Raw genomic sequence first — 17,067 nt, 5'->3', positions numbered from 1 at the left:
TCACAGTTAATGATAAAGTCATCCCAGTATTCTTCCTCTTCATTTCTCAAGTTCTGATTGGTAACTTGAGAACCTGTCAACCATTTGTCTAGGACATAAGCCCTTCTTCCTTTGCTTAGGACTTGTTTCCATGCTCTAGGTAGGACATATCCTTTCCTAGTTGGTAAATCTGAATGGTACATTATTTCAGCTTTTGGTACCCATCTTCTGGGTCCACGCTTGTTAGTCCACAAATGCTTACTATGTTGTTGAGTGTTAGAGAAAGATCTTGGTTTGGAATAATAACCTTTTTGAAACTTTTTCTTTGTTTGAGATTTGTTATTATTCCAGGATTTTGATTGTTTATGATTCCAGGGTTTGTATTTATCACCAATCCTTTGTTCTGATTGGTTATATCTACTGACTCTAGAATCATAAATAATCTGAGTCCTGTATTGCATCTGAGGTTTGGAGTTTGATTTTTTTCTTTTAAAAACTTCTGAGTCTTTAGATTGACATGCCTCAGGTACTGAAGTTCATTTGGTTCTAGAATTTGAAGTCTTAGATTTTGAAGTTGTCAGAACATCAGAACTAATATTCTCAGGTTCTGAATAACTTCTATCTTTTGAACTTTTCTTCCCAGATCCTAAGGAACTTGGTTCCTCTGAGCTGTCAGCTTTTAATTTTCTCAGATCATCATCCTCATTTCCTAGAGTACCAGATTTCTTTCCCTCTTCACTTGGTGGAACAACATAATAAACCCAAGATTTTCCAACCTTTTTGGCAAGGGTCTTTAGCTTTGAATATGTTCTACCATATTCATAGCCAAGTCCTTCTCCTCTATGTCTCAAAACATTATAAATCCTATTTGCAGCTTTGCTCTTCCCAAGGTTGAGATGCACAAACTGTTGAAGAGCTATTTCCTGCTCATCAATAGGTTTGTGACACACAGCACATCCCTTTTCAAAATCATTCACTCTGTTTAGAGTTTCTTGATATAGACCTTGAAAATGGTCTGCCTGTTCAGTCAGAATGTTAAGCTTTTCTTGTAAAGCTTTTTGTTTACTTAACACTCTGAGATGTTTCTCAATGACCTTGTTAAGTGCAGTTATAAGTTGAGATTTAGAACAGTCAGAAAATACCTCATCTGTAACTTCTGAATCTGATTCTGATTCATCCTCTGAGTCTGCATCTGAGTCAGTTGAAGCCATTAGGGCTAGATTTGCCTCTTCCTCTTCCTCAACTTCTTCCTCAGATGATAGCTCTTCAAAAGTAGCCATCAGACTCTTTTTCAATTTGCTCTTAAATTGTTGCTTCTTTGAGCTGTATCTTTTGCTTTTGTCTTTGGCAGACATTTCTGGACAGTCAGCAATAAAGTGTCCTGGCTTCTTACAGTTGAAGCAGTTCTTCTGATCATCCTTTTTGCTGACAAAATTTCTGGAGCTGTTTCCTCTGAAGTTTCTTTTGTTATAAACCTGTTCCATTGCTGAAACTTGGTGAATAAAGCAAACTCATCTTCACCCATTTCCTCCTCTTGACCATCTGCAGAAGATTCCTCTTCAATGTCAAGAAGCTGAGTCTTAAGAGCTTTAGAAGGAGTCCTAGTTGACTATAAAGCCACAGACTTGGACTTCTTCTTAGCTTCTGAATCAGCATTCAGAACCATCTCATGGCTTCTGAGATTGCTTATCAGAGCCTCAAGACTCAGAGTCTTGAGATTTTGAGCTTCTTCTATTGCAGTGACCTTAGGTCTCCAAGCAATAGGAAGACTCCTCAGAATCTTCTGAACATGGTCATAGGTGGAATAACTCCTCTTAAGAGCTTTAAGACCAGATACAAAGATTTGAAACCTTGTAAACATAGTCTCAATGCTTTCATCTTATTGCATAGTGAATAGTTCATATTGCCTTATCAAGAGACTAGCCTTAGCCTCTTGAACCTTTTCATTACCATCATAGGTAGCACACATAGAGTCAAAGATAGATTTAGCAGTGGACTTGTTTTCTATTCTGACATAATCTTCATGTCTTATAACACCAACAACAATGTCCTTTACTCTGTGATGCTTAGTGTAGATTTTTAAGTTAGCTGGTGAGAGTAACTTTCTGTGCTCAATGGACAATCTTCCATGTTCATTTAAGTTTTCAAAAGTTACTCCGAGCTCAACTAAATCCCATAATTCATGATCAATAGCAGTAATATTGCTATACAGTCTTTCCTTCCACCACTCAAATAATGATGCATCACCATTGAATATAGGGGCTTTTCTATTGTCACTATGTTCATGTGATTCATTACTTAAGTAGTCAAAACCAAAAGAATTTCTAGGACCACCACCAGCATCACTGGCCTCACCAGTTGTTCTAGTACTATCGTCTCCACCAGACATAGTGCTTTCACAAGATCTTTACTGTCTCACTGTTAAGTGAAAGTAACAGACCAGTGCTCTAGATACCAATTGAAGGTGTGAAAACACAAGAAGGGGGGGTTGAATTGTGTTTTAGCCAAGTTTAAAACTTTTTCAAGTTCTTAACTTAACTACAACAGCAGCGGATAAGTAACACAATAAAACAAGATAAAGGGGAGAGAGAGATCACACAAGCAATTTATACTGGTTCCTCTCACAAAACGAGAGTAGTCCAGTCCCCTTGCACTTCCAAGGGATTTCACTATAATCACACAAGATTACAAATGCTCAAGCACACAAGCAAGAGACTTCACAACAATGCTCAAGCACACAAGCTTAAGACTTCTCACTTAAGCACACAAGCTTAAGTTTCCTCAAGTACCAGAAACAATAAAATAGTTGAAAGAATACAACTGCTCTTGAGAGAACCTTAAAGAGCAAATACAATGAATACAAAGTATTTGGACTAAGAGTGCAAAAACACTAATTCAGAGGTTCAGAGCTTGTATTCGTAATTCAGAGTTTGTTCGAGCGTGTATAATCCTTGATTGATTAATTGATTGATATTTACAACTGATTCTTCTAGTATATATATAGCTAGAAAAGAGTCGTTGCAAGGATGACCGTTGAAGTAGATAACCTTTTATCTTCAAGCAGCTTGTCTTGATGCAATTTGGTTGTTTCTAAAACTGAGTAAGAGTTTCAGACACTTTGACCATGTGCAGAGAAGACTTTCCTTATTCAGCTAAAAAGTCTGATGTCCCACGTTCTCAAGAGTGGACAGACAAAATGAGGGTAGCTGTTCTGATCAAGCTTGAAAGGTCCTTTTCTTCATTGGTAGAAGAGTTGACTAACAAAAGAGAATCTTCACCAACTTCAAGAAGATCTTCAGAGTTTGATGAAGCTTAGTCATTAAGAAGTTCTGATGGCTTCATCTTCTGAAGGTTGTAACTTCTGAGAACTTGCGAACTTCTGAATTACTTGTCTTCTGAGCTTTATTCAGAGCTTATCTGAAGCTAAGTTCTGCACACTTAAATTAAATTTTTAGTCCTTCCAATTGTTTATTAATACTTTGTTATCATCAAAACCTTAATAGATTTAGGGGCAAACATTTTTAAATCAATTTTGTTCCAACACGGTAACGCCCTTGATTGTGTGACACCCAAAGTTAGCACCTTGGATGTACTTGATAAATAACTATTACTGAGCTGTATCGATATTTTGATAAGAACTTTCTTATTAGATTGTCTATGAGACTTAGTTATGACAATAGGTAATAGGTCTGAGAGTAAGAAATGTTAAAAAAAAGTCTACCTTGGTACGTCTTGTGCTGGGGAGACTGTTTGTGTTAATATATTTCATTTTGGCTTCTTCAAAAAAAAAAGAAATGTTAAAAAAAAAAAGTTATTTGAAAAAATATTAATATAATATTTTAACCCCTTAGACTTGCAAACCTAGTAAACCTAGTAATGAGCTTGAAGTCTAAAGATGTCCTTTGCAAGTTTGTTTTTTTTCATTTGTATGTAAAAAAATAATGGAAGGCTTAAATGCAGTTTTACCCCCTATTTTAAAATGAAGAATTTTACCCCCCCTATTTTATAATTGGTTGGATTTTGCCCCCCACCAAAATTCTGCACAAAATCTGCTTCTGAGCCTTAAGTTCAAAGCTTCGCACATAACTCAATTTGGATCAATAATTCACAAAACTGATACCGAAATGACTGTAATCGAGTTAGCTTTGCACATATTCAAACCCCATTAAATTTGGAGTTACAGAGAGATTAATTACCGTTTTAGTGAAGGTCTGTCCAATTACTAATGCTGTAGAAATCTACTTGGGACCTTCAAATTCAATATCGTCTACCGAACGCATCGTGACTCCAAATTCGACGAAATTGAAATGACAACAAGGGTAATTTCGTTAGCTTTCTATACATGTAAATACTATTAAAAAATGAGCTACAGGGTGAGAGGCATGACGAAAATGCCAGTAGTAGTTTCATACGATAATTAATTTGAACAGGCCTCCACTAAAATAGTAATTAATCTCTCTCTGTAACTTCAAATTTAGTGGAGTTTGATTCTGTGAAAAACTAACTGGATTTCAGTCGTTTCGGTACTAGTTTTGTGAATTATTGATCCAAATTGAGTTTTGTGCGAAGCTTTGAACTTGAGGCTCAGAAGTAGATTTTGTGTAGAATTTTGGTGGGGGGAAAAATCCAACAAATTATAAAATTGGGGGGATAAAATTCCGCATTTTTCAAAACAAAGGGGGTAAAACTGCATTTAAGCCATAATGAAAATTAATAAATAGCGAGAAATCTATTTTGATCCCTCTCAATTTTTTTAATAGATTAGTTTTTTTTGTTAAGTAGTAAAGAGTTAAAAGCTTTATCCATGAGATAAGTAAGTAGGATCTCCAAGATTCAAACCACAATCCTATATATATATATATATATATATATATATATATATATATATATATATATATATATGGAGTGTATCCGGTGAGAACTGATAACTATTGTGAGAAACAAGAACTATTAATAGTAACCATGCGATTTAATTGACGCATCAGATTAAAATCTTCCATTCACTTAAAATTCCATGTGATTCTATTTTGTGTATATTGAAATATCTTCCTATATATAATCTTTCCTAATTTATTCCTATAATATTTCCTAACTTATTAATACAGCTCCCTCTAAAACTTATCACTCTTTTGGCCACTCCCTCCAAAACCTACCCGAACAGGTACTACCCCCTTCTTTCTTTTTCTTTGCTGCTTGCCGCCATCTATTATCTGATTGGTGTTTGTTTATGTCTTCTTGCATGTACTAACAAAATTTCAATCAAATATTTGTAAGTTAATTGTTGGCTTGTGTTCTCTGTTACACGACTTAGAGAATAGGAGTATAATTAGTTCAATAAGATATTTCACTTCTTTCTTTTTGCTATTTCTTTCTCTTGGCTTGTGTCCATATGCTATTTCTTTTTGTTTCTTTAATCAAATATTTCACTTCTTTCAAAACAGGGTCAACATAGACCTTTGTTTTAGTTTTTTAGTTTTTAGTTATTATTTCTAATATTTTTGTTTTTTTCCTCTTAATTAAAGAATGGGACCTGATGAAATTGATGAACCAACTTTTGATACCACACAAGATGCTTCTATATATCACAAACAGATCAAGTAATCCATTGGCGTACAATTACATTATCTATATTTCTTAGTTTTAGTTATTGAGTTTTTTTTTTAACAAAGTTATTGAGTTAAATTTAATTTTTTTGTTAATTGTTTTCTGGTAGGTAAATCAAGGTGTGCCATTTTGTGATGAAAAAATAAAGCCTAAAGTAGGACAAATCTTTGATACTTTAGAAGATGGTGAAATTTTTTACAAGAACTATGCACACAGTGTTGGCTTTAGCGTGCGTTGCTCATCAGAAAATAAAAATATAAATGGAGTCAAGCGTTGGAAATATTTTGTTTGCTCAAAACAAGGTTTCAAGCCAAATGAAACAAAAGATGGAGAAGGAGAACAAATTCAATCAGTAGTTAAAGCTAAGAAGAGGAGTCTTACTAGAGAAGGATGTGATGCGAAAGTTGCTTTTAAACTTTTAGAGGGAGGTAAATATGAGCTCACGCGATTTCATGAAAGTCATACACATCCACTTGCCTCACCTAGCAAGAGACAATTTCTCAGATCAGCAAGAAAAGTGAATCCTGTTCATAAGAGTATATTGCTTGCAAATGGTAATGTAAATATTGGTCCTTCAAAAACATACCAATTATTGACAGAACAACTTGGTGGTCATGAAAATGTCGGGTGCACACAGAGGGATCTACAAATTTGTTTGAGAGATTTAAAGACCTTGACTAAAGATTCTGATGCAAATGTATTTATCGATAACTTTAAGCGAAAGAAAGAATTGAATCCGTCATTTTATTTTGCTTATGAGGTAGATGTTGAAGATCAACTGAAATATGTTTTCTGGGCAGATGGTATATGTAGAAAAAATTATTCATTATTTGGTGATGTGGTTTCGTTTGACACTACATATAAAACGAATAAATATTCAATGATTTTTGCCCCATTTACTGGAGTTAACCACCACAGACAATGTATCACCTTTGGAGCTGCCTTCTTAGCAGAAGAGAAAGCAGAGTCATTTATTTGGTTATTTGAAAAGTTTTTGGAAGCAATGGGAGGAAATAAGCCAAATCTTATTATAACAGATCAAGATCCAGCCATGAGAGTTGCCATAGAGAAGGTATTTTCTTCCTCTTCACATAGACTTTGTATGTGACACATTATGAAAAAGGTTTCCGAAAAGGTGGGTGTTTCTTTGAATGGTAACTCAGAGTTCAATAATAAATTTAAGTCATGTGTTTGGGGTTCAGAGACTCCGGACGAATTCGAAGCAACATGGAAATCTGTCATGATTGAGTTTGAGTTGGAAAAGAATGAATGGCTTTCACATATGTATGATATTCGAAGTATGTGGATCCCATCTTACTTTAGGGACATACTTTTGGGTGGGATATTGAGAACAACATCAAGATCTGAGAGTGAAAATTCCTTCTATGGTAATTTTTTGAATCCTAATGTTATCTTGGTTGAATTTTGGATGAGATTTGAGTCTGCATTAGATGCTCAAAGATATAAAGAGTTACTTGCTGACAATAATTCACTTCATACTTTACCAAAATTAAAGTTAGATCGTGGTTTAGAGAGACATGGTAGAGATATTTACACACGTGAAAACTTTTACATTTTTCAAAATGAATTGTGGGCTGCATGTGTAGATTATGGAGTTGAAAATAGGAATCAATAGGATGGCATGGATATCTTACACATAATTGATAACAATGAAACCAATAGAAAAGTACGAGAAGTGGTTTATAACATTTCTGATTCCATTTGGAATTGTTCGTGCAAAATGTTTGAAGCTCAAGGGATACCATGTAGACATATACTCTGTATTTCGAAAGGGAAAGGTTTAAATGAAATACCGAGTCAGTACATTCTAAATAGGTGGACCAAGCTGGCAACTAAACAACCTATTTTTGATGTTGATGGTAATCTCTTGGAAGGGTGTGCTGCAACTGAAAAAGAGAGTCAACTCATTTCAAAGGCATGGAACCACTTATTTAAGTGTATGCATATGGCTGGACAACATAAAGAAAAATTGCATCTTATAATTAATGAATGTGTGAAAATTGAAAAGCAATTGTTTGAGTTTGAAGGTGATTCTACACAAACAAAGAAAAAAGAATTAGAGTCTTTAATTGGATTTGAACTTCCTACCGAAGTGAATATTCGTCCACCAAAACAATCAAAGACAAAAGGAAGTGGAAAACGAATTAAAGGTGGTAAAGAGAAGGCCATCGAGCAACAACAGAAAAAACCACCTCGACTTTGTAGAGCATGTGGTCAATATGTATATCATGACAATCGCAACTGTCCTTCAAAATCATCTCCCTAATCCTGGTAAAAATATTATTCTCATGTACTTTGCTGAAAGTTATTTATTTTTTTAATGCATGTTTGGTTTAAGCATTAACATAAAAACATATTTTTAATATGTAGGGATAGAAAAATGCAAGTGCCCAACGAAGAACTCAATTTTGGCTTGGTTTTGGCCAATCTTTTTGCTATTAGGTGGAAACTATGATTTTTCATGTGGCTATTTTTTATTTTGTCTTACATTGGTTTTATCTTGTAATACTTAGTTAGATTAAGTGCATCTTATTCTCAAGTTTTATTCTGGCTCATTAAAATGAGCACTATTTGATTGATGGAGAAACTCTTGTACACTTCTTTTGAAATTGATTTTTCTTATCCTCTGTTATTTTTATACATGATAAAATGCATGATGAGCATCATATATACTACCTATACTAAGTGGCGAATAAGTTTGTGTGAACAAAGATGTAGCTTCTTGTATGTTAGAGAATATGGATCACAAATTGGTTGTTAGAGAGAATTTTATATCAGCTCTTGTGAGTCATTGAATTTAGTTTTTCAGTTTTCATTTAATTTGGATCACAATGTACAATTAATTATTATGGTATTTGAGTTTTGATCTGTGACGTAACTATATGAGGTTTGGTTTGGCCTTGTATTTGAGGTTTGGTCTGCAATGTAACTATACTTGGTCCATAAAACAATCATGTTCCTAACATGCTATTTGTGTTTGGCATGATATGCATTACCTGCATTGATAATAGATGGCGGCAAGCAGCAAAGAAAAAGAAAGAAGGGGGTAGTACCTTGTTCGGGTAGGTTTTGGAGGGGGTGGCCAAAAGAGTGATAAGTTTTAGAGGGAGCTGTATTAATAAATTAAGAAATATTATAGGAATAAATTAGGAAAGATTATATATAGGAAGATATTTCAATATACACAAAATAGAATCACATGGAATTTTAAGTGAATGGAAGATTTTAATCTGATGCGTCAATTAAATCGCATGGTTACTATTAATAGTTCTCGTTTCTCACAATAGTTATCAGTTCTCACCGGATACACTCCCTATATATATATATATATATATATATATATATATATATATATATATATATATATATATATATATATATATATATAACTCGATGTTCCTAAACTAAGTTTGCAAAATTAATTTATGGCCCGTTTGGATTAACTAATTTTTGAGCTTATGCAAACACCATAATGCAATTTTTATGTATTTTTATATGTTTGTTAAAGTAATTTATGATAAAATGACCTATAAAAATACAATTTTTACTAGTGTGGACTTATAAAATAGCATAAAACATAATTTGTATTGTATAAGCGGTTTGCATAAGTTCAAAAATAAGCTTATTCAAACGAGCCTTTAATCACTACTCCCTCCGTTCCAAATTGTAAGTCACTTTGAGGAAAAAAATTGTATCAAATTATAAGTCACTTTACATTACCAATGAAACATTTAATGCTAATTTTCCTATTATACCCTTAACTTTTTATTACTCTTTTTCTTTCAATTCTTCGATTTATCTTTCCTATACCATTAATTAAAGATAATTTTGTAAACTAACTCATAATTTATCTTTTCCCTACTACATTAATTATATTTTTTAATTTGTATAATTTATCCAAAGTCACTTACATTTGGAACGGACGGAGTAATATAAATATAAGTGTGATGCAAGTAAAAAATCGGCAATGCATTTGCACAGCATAAGAAACTCTACGGCATGTCTTTCCCTCCCACCAAAACCACATTCCACCACCGTGACTCAACTCCCGAATCCTCCGTTTTTGATTCATTTCGTCACCGCAGCACCGCCGTAATAATGACACGAAAACAACGCTTCAAGCGACTCGCTTCAAGCGACTCGCCCAACACATATCACACCCTCCACGAATCAAAACGCCGCGTTCCAAATCACCCAAATTCACCGCCAAATCCAATCCATCATCATCAGAACAGTACATTTCATTCGAAAAAACGGAACTTTTACCCCACGAGTTCTTTCAAATCGATGCACTGGACCTTGCCCCTCGTTTGCTCGGAAAGTTTCTTCGCAGAGACGACGTCGTTCTTCAGATTACCGAGGTAATCCCCTTTCGAAATGCTATTGAAAAGTCTATTTAGTTCATGAATTTGAATTTTTAGAATGTTATCATTTTAGTCTTTGAAGTTATTAATAGTCCAAAATAGAAATTGGAAATTTTCTATCATGATGATTCTTTTGAGCTTATGAAAATAGCTTGCAAATAAATAAACTTTTATGTTAATTCATAAGTGGTCACTAACAAAAATTGTATCTTTATCATAAACTACCTCGAAAAACTTATAATAATACATAAAAGTTTATTTATTTGCATAAGTTGTTTCACATGAGTTAAAAATAAGTCAATCCAAACGGGGCTTAATCCTTGATTTTGTCTCACATTTGGTTAGTTTTAGGGGAAAATTCTAATATGGACCACCTTTGCAATTTGTCCATTGTAGATCAATACTTCAAAAATATTTAACATTTCAACTACGACTTACATTGTTGTTTGAAAGTATAAGTTAACGGCCATCCTCATTTTTACGACTGAAATAATGACTTAATTGATACCGGTTTGACTAAAACAACGGAAAATATAATTGTAACTCATTGAACTTGCGTCAATTATGTCATTGTTTTAGCCGTAAAGACTCGAAGAGTCGTGATTTTTTACTTTTAAAGAGCATTGTCGTCCGTCTTAGAATTTCTGATAATTTTAAGCACTACCACTGTGGATCACTTATGAAGGTGGTCATGGAACTAGCTTAGTTTCTGGTACTACATGGTCCAGTGTAGCACTAGCCTAGTTTTAGGTAATAAAGTTTTGTTTCTGTGTGATTTAATAAGGAATTAATGTTGGACAGGTTGAAGCATATAGATCAAATGATTCAGCTAGTCATGGTCGGTTTGGTATTACTCCAAGAACTGCTCCTGTTGTAAGATGCTTCTTTTCCTCTCACTTTTGAATTGAAGATGCTATCTTAGGTTATGTAGAGTAATATTGATATGTATTTGTTCCTGTTTTGCAGTTTGGACCGGGTGGGCATGCATATGTTTACCTTTGCTATGGTCTCCACACAATGCTGAATGTTGTTGCTGATAAAGAAGGAGTTGGATCTGGTGTTTTGATACGTTCTTGTGCCCCCATTTGTGGTAATGCTCAATACTCTACCTCATTCGTAGTATACTAATACCAATTACCAAGGTTTTAAATTGTGATAGCAACTACATCGATATTCTTGATGCCATGGCTGAGATAGTGCAAATAAACCATCCTTTTACTTGTTGCATTTTTGCGTTTAGCACATATTTCATTCCATGGTTAATTTCTCTTTATCCTTGCATATTTTAAATTTAAAGAACCACTTGCCTGACAAATCATATGCTCTCATGGCCCCCTTTAGATGCTCATTCTTTTTGTGTTAGAGATTCAGTTTGTGGATGAATGAAAGCGATTATGATATGCAATTGAATCAGTAAGATGAATGTATTATTGTCTTGAAAGGAAAAGAAAAATCTATAAGAGACAAGTGCTTAAGAATGAAGTGAATTTTTTTAAGAAAAAATCCTTAACAAATGAGTTCAAAATCATTACAAGCTGGACTATTTGAAACTATAAACTCAGATTGTATGTGCAACTATAACTATTTACTCTTGTGGTTGTGGCTAAAGCCAAAGCAAGAGGCTGGCTCACTAAATCGTAAGGCTAGTCTTTCGGTGTAAGTTCAGCATTGTTGTAGCGAATTTGCAATAACATATAGTTGCCATTAGCTTATTATACGGAAACCTTGCATAAAAAACAAACAATTATTTGTCAGCAATGTATTGTTCATCATAAGTTCTGTATTGTTTTTCCCCTCTCGAAGTAAGAGTTAAATCAACTCTAACAAAAAGACTACAATGTCTCCACTAGCATTCATTATAAGGTAACCTTGCATAAATTATTTATAGTTTTATTTTGTAATATTCAACAATATTACAGGATTGGATGTTATTCAACAGCGCCGAGGTCAAAAAACTGACAAACCTATACTTCTGACAGGCCCTGGGAAGGTTAGTTTCCCTCCCTCTTTTACATCTGTCTGAGTCTTTGAGATGCTTTCCAGGAAAATAATTCAGTTAATGTTTTGCACTACCATTTAACTTATCATTTATCAGCTCAAAGTTGTCTACATTTTAGTGTTTTACTATCACCAAGTTACTAATCAATATAGGAAGTTGTTTTGCTCATAAAGTGCAATGCAGCTGCTATCACAGTCTTGCTTTGTAGCACTCTCAATTCCAAAGAAATGGTATCACTGTATCAGTGTTGTATTGTACCCATATTGTATTTCATATCCTAGCTTTATAGGTCTTGCCCCTTTCTTGGAAAAGTTGAGGGAGATTAAAAAAATAATGGAAATTGTATCTTAATTAGTAATGATCAATAGACGTTAAGTTTGATAGTTGATACCTTAGATCTGTAAATTGTCCATTTCATAACCCCACGTTTTATGATTTACATGCTTGTGATTTGTGAAATAATTTGATGTCCTGTTTATTTAAGTTTTATGCTTTAGTTATCCTGAAAAGATCCACTCTCTGTAATAAAGCTTTCCTAGATTGTGTTTACCCTCCTTTAAGTTTAAAGAAATTGCATCTATAAAGATTTAGAACTTAGAAGCACCTAATCAAGCATTGCACAAGATGGTTTGGACAGTTTTGCATCGTTTGTAAATGTATACACATTTTGACACAACAGAGTTTACTAATGATCACAATGATTACACTGGTTCTTGCTAGAATGGGAAAAATTAAATATGACAAAAAGGTTTCATCATTTAGTTTACTTCATTTCTTAAATTTTAAGAACATAGAATATTAGTGGAGATGACCTTTTTTTCACACAAATGTCTTTGCATATCCCAAATTGATTAACTGGAATGTACTCCAAAATCTTAGGTTGGTCAGGCACTAGGTCTTTCAACAGAATGGTCCAATCATCCACTTTATACCCCTGGTAAGTTCTCTATATAATTGAGTGTTCCAAATGTGAAATTGAAAAATAGATATCAATTTTTTCTCAACAGGGAAGAATGTACAATGCAGGTGGTTTAGAACTCTTAGACGGTCCAGAGCCCGGAAACATATTGGTAGGTCCACGTGTTGGTATCCAGTTCGCTCTGCCAGAGCATGTCGACGCACTGTGGAGGTTTGCCATTGCCGGTTCCGCTTGGATTAGTGCTCCAAGAAACACTCTCAGGCCACCCTTATAGAGTGGAGTGGTAGTAGCTTGAAGGAGACTAGTGGTTTGATAATATTAATTAACAAATTAATGTGTGTATATATACCTTAGAAACAGATTAGAAATTTGTCTTACCAACTTTGAATTTTGTAAGAATGTGTTGTATATATATACCTCATGTCATTTGCAAATGTTAAAATGGCAAATTGAATTACCCATAAAGTGCCACATTGAAGTTACATTTCCAATATTTTTCTAAGGTAAACTCACATGTCTTCTCTTAGGTTATTTATTTGAGGTGTCATTGGCCATTAAAGGCAGGTGTTTCTCACAATGTAGTTTTGAACTGTCGGTCGTTCATTTCGTTGTATCAATGTAGCTTTATATTGGTTTTTGGTGCAACTTTTATTAGTGAATTATAAATATTGATGAAGATATTGGAGTTTGGACACAACATATCTGGTTGGGATCAAAACTGGTTGAATTACAGTGCAACCATCACTAGGCCGATGATATTGAATCTGAACCTGCAACAGCTAACAGCAGCCAACGCATTTCTGCATGATGCAAAAAAGGAATGAGACAAGGTCTGGTTGATGATAATATAGGGGCAAAAATACTAAAGACACCTCTTATTGATGTTGTTCAGCGAGACAGTGTGATTCAGAGGTTTGAAAAGAATGAGATATACTCAGTCCTTAGTGCTTATCGTCATTGTATGGAGGATATTTTGTATATAGAGCATCACCGAATTGCAAGTAATTGGCAACTCATGTGGAAAATCAAATGTCCACCAAAGGTGAAAAAAATTATTTTTATTATATTAATGGAAATAAATTTTCAATTATATTTTAATGGAAATCCTTTATTATATTTTTATTCATCATGAAATTGTAGAACTAAATTCAAAATTATTTAAAAATTGTTCTTTAGGTCTCTCATATGTTAACAGGTCTGGCAATATAAAGGCCAATTTTAAGAGTCTGTGAACATGTAAAGAGACTTAAAAGAGAAATTTTAAAATTATTTTAATTAAAAATGTGGAGCTTGTTGGGGTCTACTAAAACAGCCTTCAGCCCTATCTTTAATCCTAAGTCAAGTTAAGTATACCAGTACTTGTCAAATAATTTTGACAAACAAAAAACTCGTTAATGCAGTATAATACTAACTACTAACAATATTTGATCAGACATTATTTCTCTTTTAGTTGAACTTCGAATTGTCAAAAGTATTCTTCCTCTAAAGGCAGGTATTACTCCGAGAACTGCTCCTGTTGTAAGATGCTTCTTTTTCTCTCAATTTGAATTGAAGATGCGATGTTAGGTTATGTATTGTAGAGTAATATTGATATGTATTTGTTCCTGTTTTGTTTTGCAGTTTGGACTGGGTGGGCATGCATATGTTTATCTTTGCTATGGTCTCCACATAATGCTGAATGTTGTTGCTGATAAAGAAGGAGTTGGATCTGGTGTTTTGATACGTTCTTGTGCCCCCATTTGTGGTAATGCTCAATAGTCTAGCTCATTTGTAGTATACCAATACCAAGGGTTTAAATTGTGATAGCAACTGCATCAATACTCTTGATGCCATGGCTGAGATCGGGGGCCCGATTTTAATACACTGACTAGTAGTGCAAATAAACCATCCTTTTACTTGTTGCATTTTTCCGTTTAGCAATATATCATTCCATGGTTAACTTCTCTTTATCCTTGCATATTTTCAATTTAATGAACCACTTTCCTGATAAACCATGTGTCCTCATGGCCCCCTTTAGATGCTCATGCATTTTGTGTTACAGATTCGGTTTATGGATGAATGAAATAGATTATGATATGCAAGCAAGTCATTAAGATGAATGCATTATTCTCTTAAAAGGAAAAGAAAAATCTATAAGAGACAAGTGCTTAAGAATAAAGTGATTTTTTAAAGAAAAAAATCCTTAACAAATGAGTTCAAAATCATAACAAGCTGGACTATTCGAAACTATAAACTCAGATTGCATGTGCAACTATAACTATTTACTCTTGTGGTTGTGGCTAAAGCCAAAGCGAAAAGCTGGTTCACTAAATCGCAAGGCTAGTCGTTCGGTATAAGTTCAGCACTGTTGTTGCAATAACATATAGTTGCCATTAGCTCATTATAAGGGAAGCTTGTATAAAAACAAACAATTATTTGTTAGCAATGTATTGTTCAGCATAAGTTCTGTAATGTTTTTTCCCCTCTCGAAGTAAGAGTTAAATCAACTCTAGCGAAAAGACTAAAATGTCTCCACTAGCATTCATTATAAGGTAACCTTGCATAAATTATTTATAGTTTTATTTTTTAATATTCAACAATATTACAGGATTGGATGTTATTCAACAGCGCCGAGGTCAAAACACTGACAAACCTATACTTCTTACAGGCCCTGGGAAGGTTAGTTTCCCTCCCTTTTTTACATCTGTCTGAGTCTCTGAGATGCTTTCTAGGAAAATAATTCAGTCAATGTTTTGCACTACCATTTAACTTATCATTTATCAACTCAAAGTTGTCTACATTTTAGTGCTTTACTATCAACAAGTTAATAGTCAATATATGAAGTTACTAATTCTGTTAAAGTACGACGCAGCTGCTATCACAGTCTTGCTTTGTAGCACTCAATTCCAAAAAAATGGTATCATGGTATCGGTGTTGTATCGTACCCATGTTGTATTTCATATCCTGGTTTTATCGGTCTTTGCCTCTTGGAAAATTTTGGAGAGATTAAAAGAATAATGGAAATTGTATCTTAATTAGTAATGATCAATAGATGGTTAAGTTTGATACCTCAGATATGTAATTGTCCGTTGCATAACCCCAAGTTTTATGATTTACATGCTTGTGATTTGTGAAAAAATTTGATGTCCTGTTTAATAAGTTTTATGCTTTAGCTATTCTGAAAAGATCCACTCTGTAATAAAGTTTTCCCAGGTTGTGCTCACCCTCCTTTAAGTTTAAAGAAACTGCGTCTATAAATATTCAGAACTTAGAAGCACCTAATCAAAATATTGCCCAAGATGGTTTAGAAAGTTTTGCATCATTTGTAAAATGTATACACATTTTGACACAACAGAGTCTACTATGATCACAACGATTACACTGGTTCTTGCTAGAATGTAAAAAATTAAAGATGACAAAAAGGTTTCATCATTTAGTTTACTTACTTTCTTAAATTTTAAGAACATATAATATTAGTGGAGATGACCTGATTTTCGCACATGTTTTGCATATCTAAATTTATCATCTTAGTTTCCCAAATTGATTAACTGAAATGTACTCCAAAACCTTAGGTTGGTCAGGCACTAGGTCTTTCCACATAATGGTCCAATCATCCACTTTATACCCCTGGTAAGTTCTCTATATAATTGAGTGTTCCAAATGTGAAATTGAAAAATAGATATCAATGATTTCTCAAAATGGAAAAATGTACAACGCAGGTGGTTTAGAACTCTTAGATGGTCCAGAGCCCGGAAACATATTGGTAGGTCCACGTGTTGGTATCCAGTTCGCTCTGCCAGAGCATGTCAACACACTGTGGAGGTTTGCCATTGCAGGTTCCGCTTGGATTAGTGCTCCAAGAAACACTCTCAGACCACCCTTATAGAGTGGAGTGGTAGTAGCTTGAAGGAGACTAGTGATTTGATAATACTAATTAACAAGTTAATGTGTATGTATACACCTTAGAAACAGATTATAAATGTGTCTTATCAACTTTGAATTTTGTAAGAATATGTTATATATATACCTAATGTCATTTGCCAATGATAAAATTACCTCAAATTGAATTAGCCAACAAGTACATTGAAGTTACATTTCCAATATTTTTCCAAGGTAAACTCGTTATTTATTTGAGGCGTCATTGGCCATTAAAGGCAGGTGTTTCTCACAATGTAGTTTTGAACTGTTAGTCATTCATTTCG

The 17,067-nt window shown here is 33.9% G+C and overlaps 3 pseudogenes; all 3 read left to right on the top strand.

Annotated features, from left to right (window-relative positions):
• The first annotated feature begins 4,103 nt into the window (after nt 1–4,103).
• Nucleotides 4,104–8,058, top strand: LOC123892255 (annotated as a pseudogene).
• A 1,517-nt stretch (nt 8,059–9,575) lies between these two features.
• LOC123893075 lies at nt 9,576–13,189 on the top strand (annotated as a pseudogene).
• Nucleotides 13,190–13,706: 517 nt separating this feature from the next.
• Nucleotides 13,707–16,751, top strand: LOC123893076 (annotated as a pseudogene).
• Nucleotides 16,752–17,067: the final 316 nt, after the last annotated feature.

Source organism: Trifolium pratense, linkage group LG6, assembly GCF_020283565.1.
Source record: "Trifolium pratense cultivar HEN17-A07 linkage group LG6, ARS_RC_1.1, whole genome shotgun sequence".
Taxonomy (NCBI): Eukaryota; Viridiplantae; Streptophyta; class Magnoliopsida; order Fabales; family Fabaceae; genus Trifolium; species Trifolium pratense.
Note: the sequence above shows the minus strand (reverse complement) of the source record. Positions and strands in the feature narration are given on the sequence as shown.